The sequence below is a fragment of the Thermobia domestica genome, chromosome 16, assembly GCF_964235325.1.
Source record: "Thermobia domestica chromosome 16, izTheDome1.hap1.1, whole genome shotgun sequence".
Classification (NCBI taxonomy): Eukaryota; Metazoa; Arthropoda; class Insecta; order Zygentoma; family Lepismatidae; genus Thermobia; species Thermobia domestica.
In genome coordinates this window covers 117,156,401-117,171,043 of record NC_137469.1, presented here as the reverse complement: position 1 = coordinate 117,171,043, position 14,643 = coordinate 117,156,401, and the positions used below count along the sequence as shown (strand labels likewise).

Sequence of the window (14,643 nt, the reverse complement as noted above, 5' to 3'; positions counted from 1 at the left end):
TTAATGAAATTAAACTTCCTTACATTTAAAACACATTCATTTTTATTACCGCCTGGATAATTTCACCACGTACTTGTGACATCTAGCGTCAATCAGTTGAATTACGCTTAAACATGCATACCGCAATCAATATATATAAATCGTGAATTGTAAGAAATTCTTACGTGATATGAGAAAACTAGTGCCAGTTTCGGTTTCAGCATGTTCAAATACATATAAAACACCCAAAATTATAAAAACAACAGAACCTATGCTGCCCTGTGAAATTTATCAGGCATATTATTGTATATGCTTTCAATGTGATTCCGCAAAAGGCTATGAGTAGAAAGAAACATACTGCAAACAAAATAAATTATAATTTTGGTTGAGTTGCCGAAAGAGAGCAGTTGTTGAAAGTTGTCTTATAGATATTACTTATCTATAGCAATTTAACAAACATACAAGAAGACCAAGTGGATATATAGTTTACCGTTATCTGTTAAGCAGTTGAAAGGAAATTTAGGGTATTCAGAGGAGAGAGTGACACTCCTTTTTCTTCTGGTTACACTCAAGAAAACTTCTCAGAAAAATATATCTCAGGATACACATATCAACGAGTATAATTTTTAGCACTCACGAATGTTGATGTTGGTTTGAGGTACTGTTGAGTTTTGATGTTGGTTGTTCTCATTAGATATAAAAGTATATTGTTCAAATGATATTCTTATATCTGTGCAAATGTATTAGAAGTAGAATTGCAGAATTTGTGTGAAAGACTTTTGTATTGACAGTTTTAACATGCCTGCCAGTCATCAGTTTGGTTTAAAGTACATACAAGAAAAGTATAAGTATGTAAGTACAAGACAAAAGTATTAAATGTGGTCTTGCGGTGTCATTAGTGATACTTCATTGCTTATTGTATTATGACATTTGTTAATGTACCTTCATATTTCATTTGCTTCGTGTACCAACTTACAAGGCATCTAACTGAACAGCGTAAGAAAGTGAAGATTTTAATATTTTTCAACGAAAACTTACATGTGAATTTTGTGGCAAGTTAATACAATCATGATCATTAACTCACCTGCTGTAGATCATTTACATTATCGTACTCTTTTGTGTTGTCTGCTCAAACATTTCCCTGCAAGAACTTTATAGACCTTTGCGTTTCATTGTAGGCAATGTGTTTAGTCCATTTCAAACGTCTCTTCTTTAATTTCATTGTATTCGATGATTTTCATATGTTGGGGTGTGGCAATCCAGCAAAAGAAAAAAAAAATGTATTTTCATGAAAATAGTTGTTTATACTTAAATTCAGTTCGGCATTAGGAACCATTTAATGTATAACAAGACTTCGTTTAATCGAGAAAAAAAAAAAAAAAAAACCTATTCGGTTTAATGAAGAAGTTGATAAAATGTAACATTAAATCTATATTTTTGTATTGCTTATTTCTTAGAACACAGTACATCCAATTTCTTTATATTTGATTCTCATTATATCGAAGTACCAGCAGAAATAAAGTAGGATGGATGAATCAACTGATTTCGTCACTTCTGCTCTCAACCGAAGTGCAAACTTCTAAACTCACATTTTTGATTCCAGTCAGTTTTGATCTGGTTGGTAAGGAAAACATAGGCTAGTGTGTGTTTCAGTTTATTTTCGTGTTTCCTTATCTTCGATCCATTTGCTCTTTAAGGCTCCGTCTTGCGAAATTTTAAACAAAAACATCAATTTTCTCTTTCATTATAATATAAGTCCATATATCCATACGTAGCGTGTGTCTTTGCAATCCTCCGGAAACAAATAATGATATTTACAAAGGACGTAAGTTTTCTAAGATTGACATTTAGAAAAAGTTTTGACATTGAAACTATACAGTTGGTGGGTACATTCTGGCTTGGTTTTCTTTAAGTATTGTTTTGTGATAAATAGTTTATTTATTGTATAAATGTATTTTTGTAGATAAGTTGACGATGTTGTTGGAAATAAAGAATATATCAAGTGTTTTTTGTAGATGACTTTCAGATGTTGTTGAAAAAAAAAAAAATAAATCTTTTTGTTTTCAAATTGTATGGTTTATTTTTTCTTTAACGCTAGAACACTGACTAATATACATGTTCAAAGCATGAACATGCGCACACGTATAACAACTCTTTAAAGGCAATCCAACGATGATCGATATTTCCGTTTCGGATGTTTTAACGTGCAGTGTATATATAAAGTTCTGTCACCTTTTGTAGAGATCTGTGTTTAATTGGCCCTCACACCATAAGTTGACTGCTTGCGGCATCGTACATCGGGAACTGCTACTAGCTGCTCAGAGCATCAATGCAGCTGTGTACTATCAGCAGTTGAGTCGCGTTCAAAAAAGAAAATTAACCTCTGAAGCCAGCACTTCTGAATCGCAAAGGGATCCTCCTGTTACAGGACAACGCTAACAACTCTCCACGTGGCTAGGATGACCCGGAACACCATTCTACGCTTTGGAGAGGGAACTCTATCATATCTGCCATATTCGTCGGACATCGCACCATTCGATTATCACCTGTTCAATTCCTTGGACGATCACCTTAGAGGACACCAGTTGAAATCCCTAGTAGAGGTACAAAATGCACTTGACACCTTCGCTTCACGGCCCACCAAATTCTACCACGATAGAATCCATAGCCTTCCAGAACGTTGATAGAAAGTCGTTGATGCTGATGGGGGTCTATTTTTTATTTTCCAGGTTAGTGACACATTGATGTTCGAATGTAGTGGTTGAAAAAGCAACAGAACTTTGTTGGTTACCTTTATAGAATTAAAGGGTGGATGAAAGTGTTAATTGCCTTCATCCGCCTTTCAGTTCTTTCTCGGAAATTGCCTGTTCGTAGTTTCACTTGATTTTGAAACAAAGTAAAAAATGACTTGTAGTGGTGAATAGGATTTAAAAAAAAAATCAGAATAATTCACTTGAAATACAATTTGCAACAAACGTAATTTCTTCAATTTAACCCGTTCATTCCAGCGAAAACTTGAGTTATTTACAGCGTCATACTTGCAATCACTAGCAGAAGGCATACAACGATGTTTCAATAAAATCTGATTACTGAACTGTCAGGGATCCGAACGTCGATCTTCCCTTTTTGGGATCAGTGACATGACTAGCCTACAGCATTTATAGCTCTGGATATCTTAAACTGTATGCTAACAATGTGTAAAATAACAATATAATTTGATCTTGAAGCTTTGCTGGCGTCTACTATTAATCCAATGTTCTCGGGATTGCTGCCAGAGTGAGTGTTGCTGTGCTGAGCTTTCGTTACCATACAGCGGCAACATCTTCAGAGCTTCACATAGCTCTGAAGATGTTGCCGCTGTATGGTAACGAAAGCTCAGCACAGCAACACTCACTCTGGCAGCAATCCCGAGAACATTGGATTAACAATATAATTTGCTATTTATAATAAAGTACTTGTTTATACGAATTTCGGTATTTGTGTGCTCTTCTGAAGTACCCAGGTCTAGATCTTCCATCTTTTTTTTTTTCATGTTCGTTGTACAGATAAGTTTTTATAGTGTATCTTATTCTATTCATATATAATATTTAGTTGGAACAAAAAATAGTGTCGAATTGAACATGGAAACAAATTGTGGACCAAAAATAGTAAAATATTATTGCACACCATTATGAACATTAAAAAAGTATACACCCACCTCAGTGCAGTGAATGTGATATGTTGGGTGTACGGGAAAGGAATTAAAAGAATGTATAAAACAACATTAGGTTAGAGGAGAGAGACAGAAATGCAGTGTACAAACACGATAGACACAGGACATCTAGTTAATTGAGCGAAGTGGAAGTGCTAGATCAAAGGATAGAAGATAGTCAGGAGGCAAGATTTATAGACACGAAATATGATGAACTGGTACACAGTTTAAAATTGACGAAAATGGAACAGGTTTTTAGGAAAGCTTAAGATATAAAGTTTAACCGTACAGTTCAATTTTTGTAAATTTATATTTTGTATAGACATAAGTTTCCTTCTGTCGATACATATATGTGTTTGTAGCAAAACGGGGTGGGGAAGGCAATTTAGCAATTTTTGTTTACTTTTGAATTGTTTAGTGTACTTTAATAGAATTAGCTTACAACGGTACATTGTATATTTGGACCATAAGATATTCTAAATATGTACTAGGCTGGCTGATTTTAATATCAGAAGAAGAGAAAGAAAAAGAAATAATATAGATATAATGTTAATATAGATAAAGATATTCAAATGGTTTAAAATAATAAGATTTTGATATTTCGTTGTCAGGACAACAATACATAAATAAATGGAATTATGGCAGTGAAGTTTGCGTTGCAGTGGCTCAATTAATTTAAACATTTTGAAAGTTTATTTTATCGTTTCAAAGTTTTTCGAAAATGAACAAAGTTACTTCATAATTTTTTTTTGTATTATTTACCTACATAATATTTCAATTGTTAACAGGGTTTAGTATTACAATAATTTTGTAAAAATATACCATTGTTATTACCATAAGTAATTACACAAGAATTGTAAAATAACAATGATTATTAAAAAAACTGTTATAATGAAAATTTCAAATGAAACAGTAAATATCTATTCTTCGGTACTTTGTTCCCATGATGTTCGGCAGGTACTACTAAATCTTCTGCTTTCAAAGGCTCCAATCTGTCATGTTATGTCACTGTCTTGACGTACGGTACAGCATTCATCATTTTTTTTTTTCATATAAACTTATGGACTGTGAGCTGTCTCTCCATACTCCTTGCTCGGTTGCTACATAAATTGATGCACCAATGATGTCTGTTTTTACTCCTAACCTCCCTTCTCCGCAATTACAGAAGAAAGACTTCTTCTAGTTCTTTACTAGTGGGTAACGTTCCCATTATAGCCGACACGTTCCCACGTTGAATGGCTATGCTTATGCGTTGAATCAGGAAACTTTTTGCCCGATTATCTCCTGATTTAATTGATAGATTTAATTAATTTAAATAAAAGATGAACCGTTATAAAATTGGTGCCGGAACCCGGGAAAAAGAAAGGAAAAGGAAGTGTATCGTTCGAAGTACAGTAAAACGAGCACCATTGAGCCTTACATTGATTTCACTATCTTAAGAAGTGGAAAAGTGATACCCAGAAAAAACATGAGTACTACGAATAGTGAAACGATGGATATCCAAATGGTTCAGACCGAAAGGAATGCTCCAGAAAACTTATTGGATATTCTAAGAGGGATATTACAACAAATTAAGGACCAAGTTCAGCATTTTGATGAAAAGCTTGAGCAATTGCAGGAACGCAACGACGGCAAATGGGACCAGATACAAGAACAGTTAAAGCAGATGAACCAGCAAATTACAACCAAATTCGGACATCATGATGAAGAAATGGGCAAGACAGTACAGAGACCCAACGAAGTTCAGGACACGGAGAAAGCAGATTTTGAATGTACATTAGTGAAATGTACGGAGTTTTCACAAAAGTATGCTGCCGTATTGGTTAGATCAGATTATCCTAACTTCTTTCCTCATTCGAATGTTTGTGACTGCTTTGCTGATACTGTGTGTAATGAAGATTCTGGTATGTATCAGTATGCGAAAAGTTATGACCATCCTCATCTTGAGAACGCTATTAACTGTCTGCGTTATCCGTATATCCAACATGATACTAATCCTATGGTTCATGTGGCAGAAGGTAAGCTGATTCCAATATTCGTGAAATGCAGAAAGAAAACGTATGTTCCTATTAGTGCTTGTGTTGATTGGTCGAGTGAATTAAATCCGTTGAATTGTTCATTCAACGAAAAGACCAAAATGATGTTAATAAACAATCCGATGATGTTTTCACAGAACGTGATGCAGTGCATTGACTTCAACGAAAAGACCAAAATGACGCTGGTAAACAATCCGATGATGTTTTCGCAGAACTTGATGCAGTGCGTTGGTTTCCATCATCCAAGTGTGACGTTACAAAGTTTTGAAAATCCTTCAATGGAGCAATACAGTGCTAACTTAAATCAAACTAACCTTTGGAACCAAGTTCAAAGTGTCCATGTGAAACTAAAGTGTGATCCCAATGTAAAAGGTGATGTTAAATCCATATATACCGGTAATGTAACCGAGCATAATTACAGAAGAAACAGAAACCATGGTAGGACAGAATACCGTAGATGTCACGTAAAGGACAAATACAGACCCATTAAGAGGCACGATATTTCACTCCCAGTGAAACGAAGAAGAACGGAACCTAATTGGACCGGCAACATAGCGCAATCTAATTACAGAAGAAACAAACCATGGCAGGACAGACTACCGTGGATGTCATGTAAAAGACAAACACAGATCCATTAGGAGACACAATATTTCACCACCTGTGAAACGAAGAACTGAACCTGATTTGGGCGATAATACAACACCATCTAAACACAGCCGAAATAATACAATTTGTCAGAAACGCTGCTCAGATGGCAGGAATTACGGCGAAAATTCTCAACGTAAGAAACTAAGAACTATAGAAGTAAAGAAAGCGGAAAACCATATCCCGATTTGTGACTTTCAATGTGACTTGAATGAACTTATTGGTCATGTAACTTAACCTAATGTAGGGCGTCTGAAAGGACATATCAAATTGATTCTTAATATGGCCAAATGCCTTAATGTTATGTGTATTACTTAATATTTGTGTTTCATACTATTTATGTGTTTTTATATGATTGCCAAAATGCTATATGAATCACATTATTCATGTTATGATGTTAATAAGACGTTAATTATTATGTTATGTCCTGATTATTATCGATATTTCAATCTTAATTTTGTTTAACTATATCCTATATTCGATCAGGTTGTGTTCAGAGAACAACTATATAAATATTACATACATCTTTCTCGAAATATTCTTCATGAAGCATAAGTAAATAATTAATAGCTTGTAACCAGCATTTAATGGACCCGAAAAAGGACTTAAAATCAAACAACTTGTAAATCAAATATCGAATGTGCCTTATCGTCGTTGAAATGTATAAATAAATGAAGATGATGATAAAGTTTAAAATAAATATGGTAATAAATATGATAATAATATTGTTATAAAATTAAATATGATATATATGTTTTAATATAATTACATGAATTGTAATTTTCAAGTATACGAGGTGCATTCGAAAACTCGAATGATGGATATGTAAAAGCAAACGGTCCAGAATTCTTTTTCTTTTTATTAAATAAAATGAATAAAAAGAAAAGTCCGTCGGGCGCCATAATATACAACGGTAAATTGTATATTTGGACCATAAGATATTCTAAATATGTACTAGGCTGGCTGATTTTAATATCAGAAGAAGAGAAAGAAAAAGAAATAATATATAGATATAATGTTAATATATATAAAGATATTCAAATGTTTTAAAATAATAAGATTTTGGTATTTCGTTGTCAGGACAACAATACATAAATAAATGGAATTATAGCAGTGAAGTTTGCGTTTAAATAAAAGATGGACCGTTATAAGCTGACAACAGTCAATCAGAAAACAGGGATATCTCAGCTGTTTTGTATATTAAATCTGTTTCTGCTCATGTAATTCATAGTGTCTGATGAAGATAATGTGCATATTTGATGAAACGATTACGCGTCGTTTTAAAATAAAAAGTATTGTTTTGCTCAGCGAGTAGTTCAATCAAATTTAAATCTATAAGTGAGCAAAGCACTGGTTAATATGGAGAACAATGCGCCAACCTCGCTGGTCTAGTGGCTAACGTGTGCGCAGGTGATGCATCGCGGGTTCTATCATGGGAGAGGATTGAAGTTTGAACTTTTTACGGTTGTTCAGTTTGCTGAAAACGAATGCCGAACTTCAATAAGCAAGCGAAAAGCACATTATAAGTGTTTTCGCTAAATGTTTCATCGGATAGATAAGGGAGGAAATTAAGCTAACAAGTTCCCAGTAGTGAAAAAAGAAAATCGTGCTCTATTGATTTTCAGTAAATCTTAAAATAAACACTCTTCCCTTAACAGGTTTATTAAAGTCCAGACTCAAAATTTGGTGGCCAATGATTCGGGAACGGAAGCCGTACACAATATTTGGTATATGTACCAAGCTCGTGAAGTTCTATCACCATCCATCTCAATTTTGGTCAAGATCGGATTAGTTTAATTGATAGTGTACGATATATTATCCTTGGGATTATTTATTTATAAATCAAATGAAGAACAAAAAAAAAAAAAAAAAAAAAAACACGGCATACGTCTATGTCCTTTCTTCATTATAAAATAGTATTAACGAAACTGGAAATTGTTTTAGGTGTATGAAAATAATGTAAATCGATCAAGCATGCAAATACTGAAGTAAGCAAAATGTGTGTTCAGAAGTTTCTTCGTGACTATCCACAGTTAGCATACACGTATCTTTGGATCAAAAGACCCGGATTCAGATCTTAATGGGATCTCCTGTGGTTTGAAACCACGAAAGCTTTAAGTTTTACGTCCCACGCATACGCCGGCTAGACTAAAGGAAATTTTAATGGTGAAAAATGAAATAAATGGTGGAATGAAGAAAGTGGTGGAAACGGGAGAACCCCGAGAAAACCCACTCACACGATGTTTGTCCACTACAAAGTTCACTTGGCGCGAGCTCCTGTGATTCGGATGCGATGCTGAGTTGTAGGTCTGTAACTCTCATAACCTTGGTGCTGAAGTGCGAAGTTGAACTTGAAACCAACCAATAAATTTGTATTAGCATTTATGAAACACGATACAAGCTACATTTCTTAGCATGTATTGTAATTCTATAATCTTATAGCAATATTACCAGACTGCAGATTAAAATATTTTAGCAGAATAACTCTTTTTCCCTTTTAAACTCTTTCTGATTTGTCGGGTACTCCAATTATTAATTTTGAATATTTTTAGCTTTTGTATTTTGCAATATGAAAATAATGTTATGGAATGCCAAACTTCAATAAGCAAGCGAAAAGTACGTTATGGAGCATCGAAGTTATGAAGGACTGGACGGACTTAGTATTAACGTGAACTCCGAACCACCACGCGACGTGAATAAAGTATAGATGGCAGGTTCACAAACTATCATGTAAGATGAACTTTAGTATAGCCTGTTCCCTACCACACTCTCTATCCTCGAAGACAACTGGACTCATATAAGACATTTTCTAAGATCAACCCAGAGCCAAGTGAAACGTTTCCACACCATCCTATCCTTTTTACTTTGGAGGGGTTGAGAATTTATTTAATCCGAGGTCATTCCTTTAGCTAAGTGTCATAATTCTTAATTTATATTGGCTTAGAGGCCGCAGCGAGGTACCAGTCAATGTTAGGATTTAAATTGATCAATGTTTTGTTTCTGAGAGATCCTGAAAAATTCTAACAGATTAAAGACGTCCTCAACCTAAAACGTTCTAGAACCACTAGCTCAGGACATTCTTATATGTTTCTAATATTCCATTCTAGCAATTATTACACATTATGCATTATGCTCATAAATCTGGTTAACTTAGAAATCAAAAGTAGGAAGTATAAGTGACCTGCTCGTAGATTAATAAATTTCCTGAATAAGAAATCATACTTTTTTTCTTTTTTAAGCATCATAATCAGTTACGCCAAATCACCAATAAGATTGTAACTGTTTTTACATGTTGGAAATTGCTCAAGTGCTTTAGGAAACTAAATAGTAACTACAATATGCTCACTCATATTGGTAGATATCGTCCCATGATTGTTTTTCAAGTAAGAACTTGAATTTTGTGGTATTGTAGCCCACATGTCGTCCTGACTGAAATGTAAACTATCGTTAAAGTCAGTTGGCGACGTTCTGGAGACGACAGGAAATGATATTCTTCATTACAATCTCTCATGCATGGAATTGAATCAAGGTTTATTCGTACTAGACATCATACTACTCTTCGACTAGGCCACTGTGTCCCCACTTTTTGATCTCTTGGTTAACTATTTTTTTTAAGGGAAGGAATAAAATTATTATTCTGAAAATAATCGCTGGAATAGAAAATTACGAAATTTTAAGTTTATGACGCCCCTATTGTGCTCGTATTTTTCATGTTCCCCAAAGCATAGGACACAGCCTATAACTACTTTTTTTCTTTTCATCGATTGTTATTTTTTGGAGCCTTCTCGCTGGTGTAGTGGCTAGCACGCGTGCCTTTGACGCATTAGCCTCTACGTTCAATTCTTGGTGGAAGAACAGCGAACACGTCAGTTCCTCAGATTCCACTTGAAACAATAAGTTTTATCATTTTATCATATATAGCTTCATCATTGCATGTAAAGGACCTAAATCGAAAAAATAAAAAAGAAATCATATCACTGTGCTTCTTGGTTGAGACGAAAGAGGAGTTGTTAATACCATTACAATGAATTTTGTAAATTGCAGAAAGGAAAGTGCAAGGGAGTATAAATTATTTATTTTAGAAACGGAAAATAGCATACAAAAAGACCTAAAACAATTTTGGAACTATATTAAGAGTAAAACGCAACATCTCTCTTCTCGACCATTGTTGTACTAGGGGCGTAGCCCAAGCAAAAATGATGAGATTAGAAACGCTTTCGCACATTTTCAGTCTGTATATCGACAAGCGTCCTCTACTGATGATAACTAGTCATTCACTTGATGCTAATATTGATAATTATACTATTCAAAACTTTTTTTTTCTTATATCGGAGATAACCATAAAAAAGGTGGAAGGAACAATCGAAAAAATAAAATCTAACAAACCGATGGGAAATGACAACATTCCTCCATATATTGTAAAAGCATGCATGTATATTTTAAAATACCTTCTAAGTAGAGTATTTAATCTTGCAATAAAAAAAAAAACGTGTTTCCTGACAAATGGAAGCACCCAACAGCTTTTCCTATCCCTAAATCGGGAAAGAAAAACGATATCGAAAACTTGCGTCCTATTGCAATTTTACCCGTGTTTGCTAAGATATTTGAAAGTATCCTATATGTTCAAATACTAAATCACGTACTTCCTGCAATCTCGGTACATCAACATGGATTCTTGCAAAGTAGATCGACAGTTACAAATTTAGGTATTATTACAGGGTATATATATATATTTCCTTGGATAACAGTGGTCGGGTAGATGTTATGTATACTGATTTCAGTAAAGCTTTTGACACTGTACAACATGATGTTTTACTACAAAATTAGCTTCATTTTACTATTAGCTTCCTCCTATGATCAGTTTCTTTTCCCCTTACTTCCATAACAGTAAACAGTCTGTTCTCTATAAAGAATTTCTTTCTTAAAATATACATGATTTCAGAAGTTCTGCAAGGATTGACGTTAGGACTTTTTTAAAAAACTTTTTATCAATGTTTGTCCGTGTTGTATTACAAATTCAAAAAAACTGTTGTTTGCAGACGATCTCAAAATATATGCAAAAATCAAAACACGACAAGATCGTTATTTATTACAAGAAGACCTAAATAATGTAATGAATTGGTGTAAAGTAAACAAACTTCAGATGAATGTAGACAAATGTGTATCTGTGACATTCAGTAGGAAAGAATCTTGCAAATATTCATACTCCATTAGTGGGGCAAATTTATTCAAATCAAACTTAGTGAAAGATTTGGGAGTAATATTCGATCATAGACTAACCTTCAATCAACATGTAGAAACAATAACTAATGAAGCCTACAGAAATCTCGGATTCGTAATGCGAATGAATAATAAGTTTCGAAAAAGACACGACATTGAAGATTTGTTACTTTTCGTATGTTAGGGCTAAATTAGAACATGTGTCAGAAATCTGGAATCTATACGTATAAACTGAATGCCAGAAAGTTGAGAAATTACAAAATAAATTCTTAAGATATTTTACCTACAAAAAGACCGGTCTGTATTCAAAATTTGAGCAATATACCAATCTTATTGAAAACTTTAAATTCAGGACGTTAGAGAAAAGAGCAGACTGACTGACTTCATTTTTCTCTTTAGAATCCTACATAATAAAATCGACTATCCAGTGCTGTTACAGATTCTATTTATTCAAGCCCCGTCCTTCGAAACGCGTGCAAAAAACAATAACATATTCTTTTGCCGGAAAGCGAGGACAATTATTCTGTTGTATATGTATACTTGGAGAATTACTGTTGCTTACAATGCAATAAGTAAAAAAGAGTGTTTCGTTTTGATATATTTACTAATAATGATTATCACTTCAGAAACTAAGTTCTAGAAGTCCTATAATTTAAGGACTAGCTCGGGAGAGTAATGTTCCTGGAAGTACGGACGAAATACACAGTTCTGATTGGTTGGCGTTATCCATTTCTTGCCATCTAGCATTCAAATAGCAGAAATCAAACGCTTTCTGCTCTCGGCCTCGTAGCCGAGCGTGCTAGAGCTATATGTTAGTAACGAATATCGCTTTCGGCGTGGATTCAAACCCGGTCCAAGGAAAGTTTTTATTTTTAAAAAAATTTTCATAATGCTTTTTTTATTAAAATAAGATGAAAATAATACTAAAAAAAGTGATTTTCTTACTTTTGTGCAGATTAGTAGTAGTAGTAGTAGGAAGGGGTTAGAAGCCCCGCAGGGCTCGTTTTGTTCCACCTTGACCCCCATTATATAAATTTTGTAACCAACTTTAAACAGCTGGCTAGAATAGCGCGTAAAATAGCTGACTAGAGTAGCACGCGAAAAAAAAAAACGCACTTCCGGTAGCATTACTCTCCCGAGCGGGTCGTATGATTTATTGCTTGTTTGTACACTTATTGTATTTTATTTGTCTTGTCCTGCTATTATGTATATAAACTCATTTATCATCTTTGTTCTTACTGATTAATTGAACATCAACAAACACTAATGGTTAACTTTCTGATCTTGAGTTTTATACTCTGTTGAAGGTATAAGTAAATAAATAAAATCAGTCCATTGATTAATGTCATTTCCCACGCCCACTAAGTAAATTGCAGAGTATGTAACATAGTGTACAGTTCCAAAATGAGTGTGAGAACGATTTTTTTAAAAATAAGACGACAATCAGAGTTATGCCAGGGTCTGTGAGTCATACTGTAACAAACCTTTCGTGAAGATGAAATAATGTATTGAGAACAGGGCTCCTTCTGTGCGAGGTGACTTTATACATTTCTCTGTAGACCCTCCTATTGCACCAGATTAAAATTTCCGATCTACTTAGGAACTCACGTGTAAGGAATGACCCGTTTTTCATAACTTGATGTTACACAATGGCATATAACGAAGATCGATTATCAAGCATACAAAATGAAACGACCTAGGGGCCAAACTCGTTACTTTTCCTAGAGTGGAGTGAGAGAGAATTTCAATTTACGTTTTGGTGCAGTCCTATTCAGCAAATGAACTTACATAAATCTTTGATGTGCTTATTCCTGGTTACATCCCAGGCTTATGTCGTGTAGTCAATGATGATAAGAATGAATAAAATGGAAGAATAAAGAAAGTGGGAAGAAACAGGAAATTTTCGGGAAATTTCACGCACACGGTGTTTGTACACCACGAATACCCTTGGCGCGAGCTGGGATCAAACGAGGATCCCACGCACAGAAGTTAACACTACCACTAAGCCACTGCTGCTCTCAGACCAAATTAAAATATACAATGCATACATACATCATCCTACATATTCCCTTGTTAATATATGAAAATCTGTATTACTAAGCAGTCAGTCATATCTTTTGAGGACAAGCGTGATTTTTGTATATACACCTTAAGATGTATAGTAAGTGTTTATATATATATATTTACAATATCTTGCTCATGGGGTGATTTAAACTCTAAACCCTCCTTGCGTACGCCACTGTTCCTAAGAAAGCGACATTATCGACGGCGAAAGTGCAAAACCAAACTTTTCAGGAGATAGAGAGAAAGGAAAAAACGCTCTGCTTTTACATTACCTTATATGCGATACGATATTTTAAAAGTTAGTTTTCCACGTTTTATTGGGGTTTCGTTTACGAGCTTTTGCACACAGATAGATTTAGATGTCGGGAATTGAATGCAACAAAATTCTAAAATTTCATCAAAAGTGGAGATACGAGGTTTTGCACTTTCGCCATTGATATTTTGAACATCTTTCTGTAATTACACATGTGAGTTATTGATAATTAACACTAATCCTAAAAGCAAGTAAGTTTCGTTTCATAGTTTTGAAACTATGGTAGACTTGTAAACTATGTGAATTTAATATTGAAACAGATCTGTAACTACCGGCTGCGAAGAGGGATAATGTGAGAGATACCCCATATCAAGAACACTTTCTTGCTATCATATAAGAATCAATATTGGACCCGAAAGTACTACTATTTCTTACCACGATTGGTTTCAGTAGATGAATAAAGCTTAAATTAAGTCTATTCTTCAGATACTGAATTCATATGAAAATCGTTTGCCAAATCCTATTACCGTCTTCGCTCTATGGAAGTCAATATTAAAACCAGAGGTACTCGAAAACTTTTAGAACTACTAGGTGAATACGGGTGGAGATGTTATCTTTTCTTAAGACGCTAAATGGATTACAAAGAAAGAAAATATGTCGCTATTACTGTTTTAGTTCTATGGTGATCAAAGTTGAAACCAGAAAGAATTGATTTCTACCTCTTTTGGAATTGATTAGAGGAGATGGACTACTTT

At 34.2% G+C, this 14,643-nt stretch overlaps 1 protein-coding gene across 1 annotated transcript in view; it reads left to right on the top strand.

Annotated features, from left to right (window-relative positions):
* The window catches only part of LOC145673362 (uncharacterized), a 104,143-nt gene that overhangs the window by 48,410 nt on the left and 41,090 nt on the right, over positions 1–14,643 (top strand). The gene's annotated exons all lie outside the window — the stretch shown is intronic.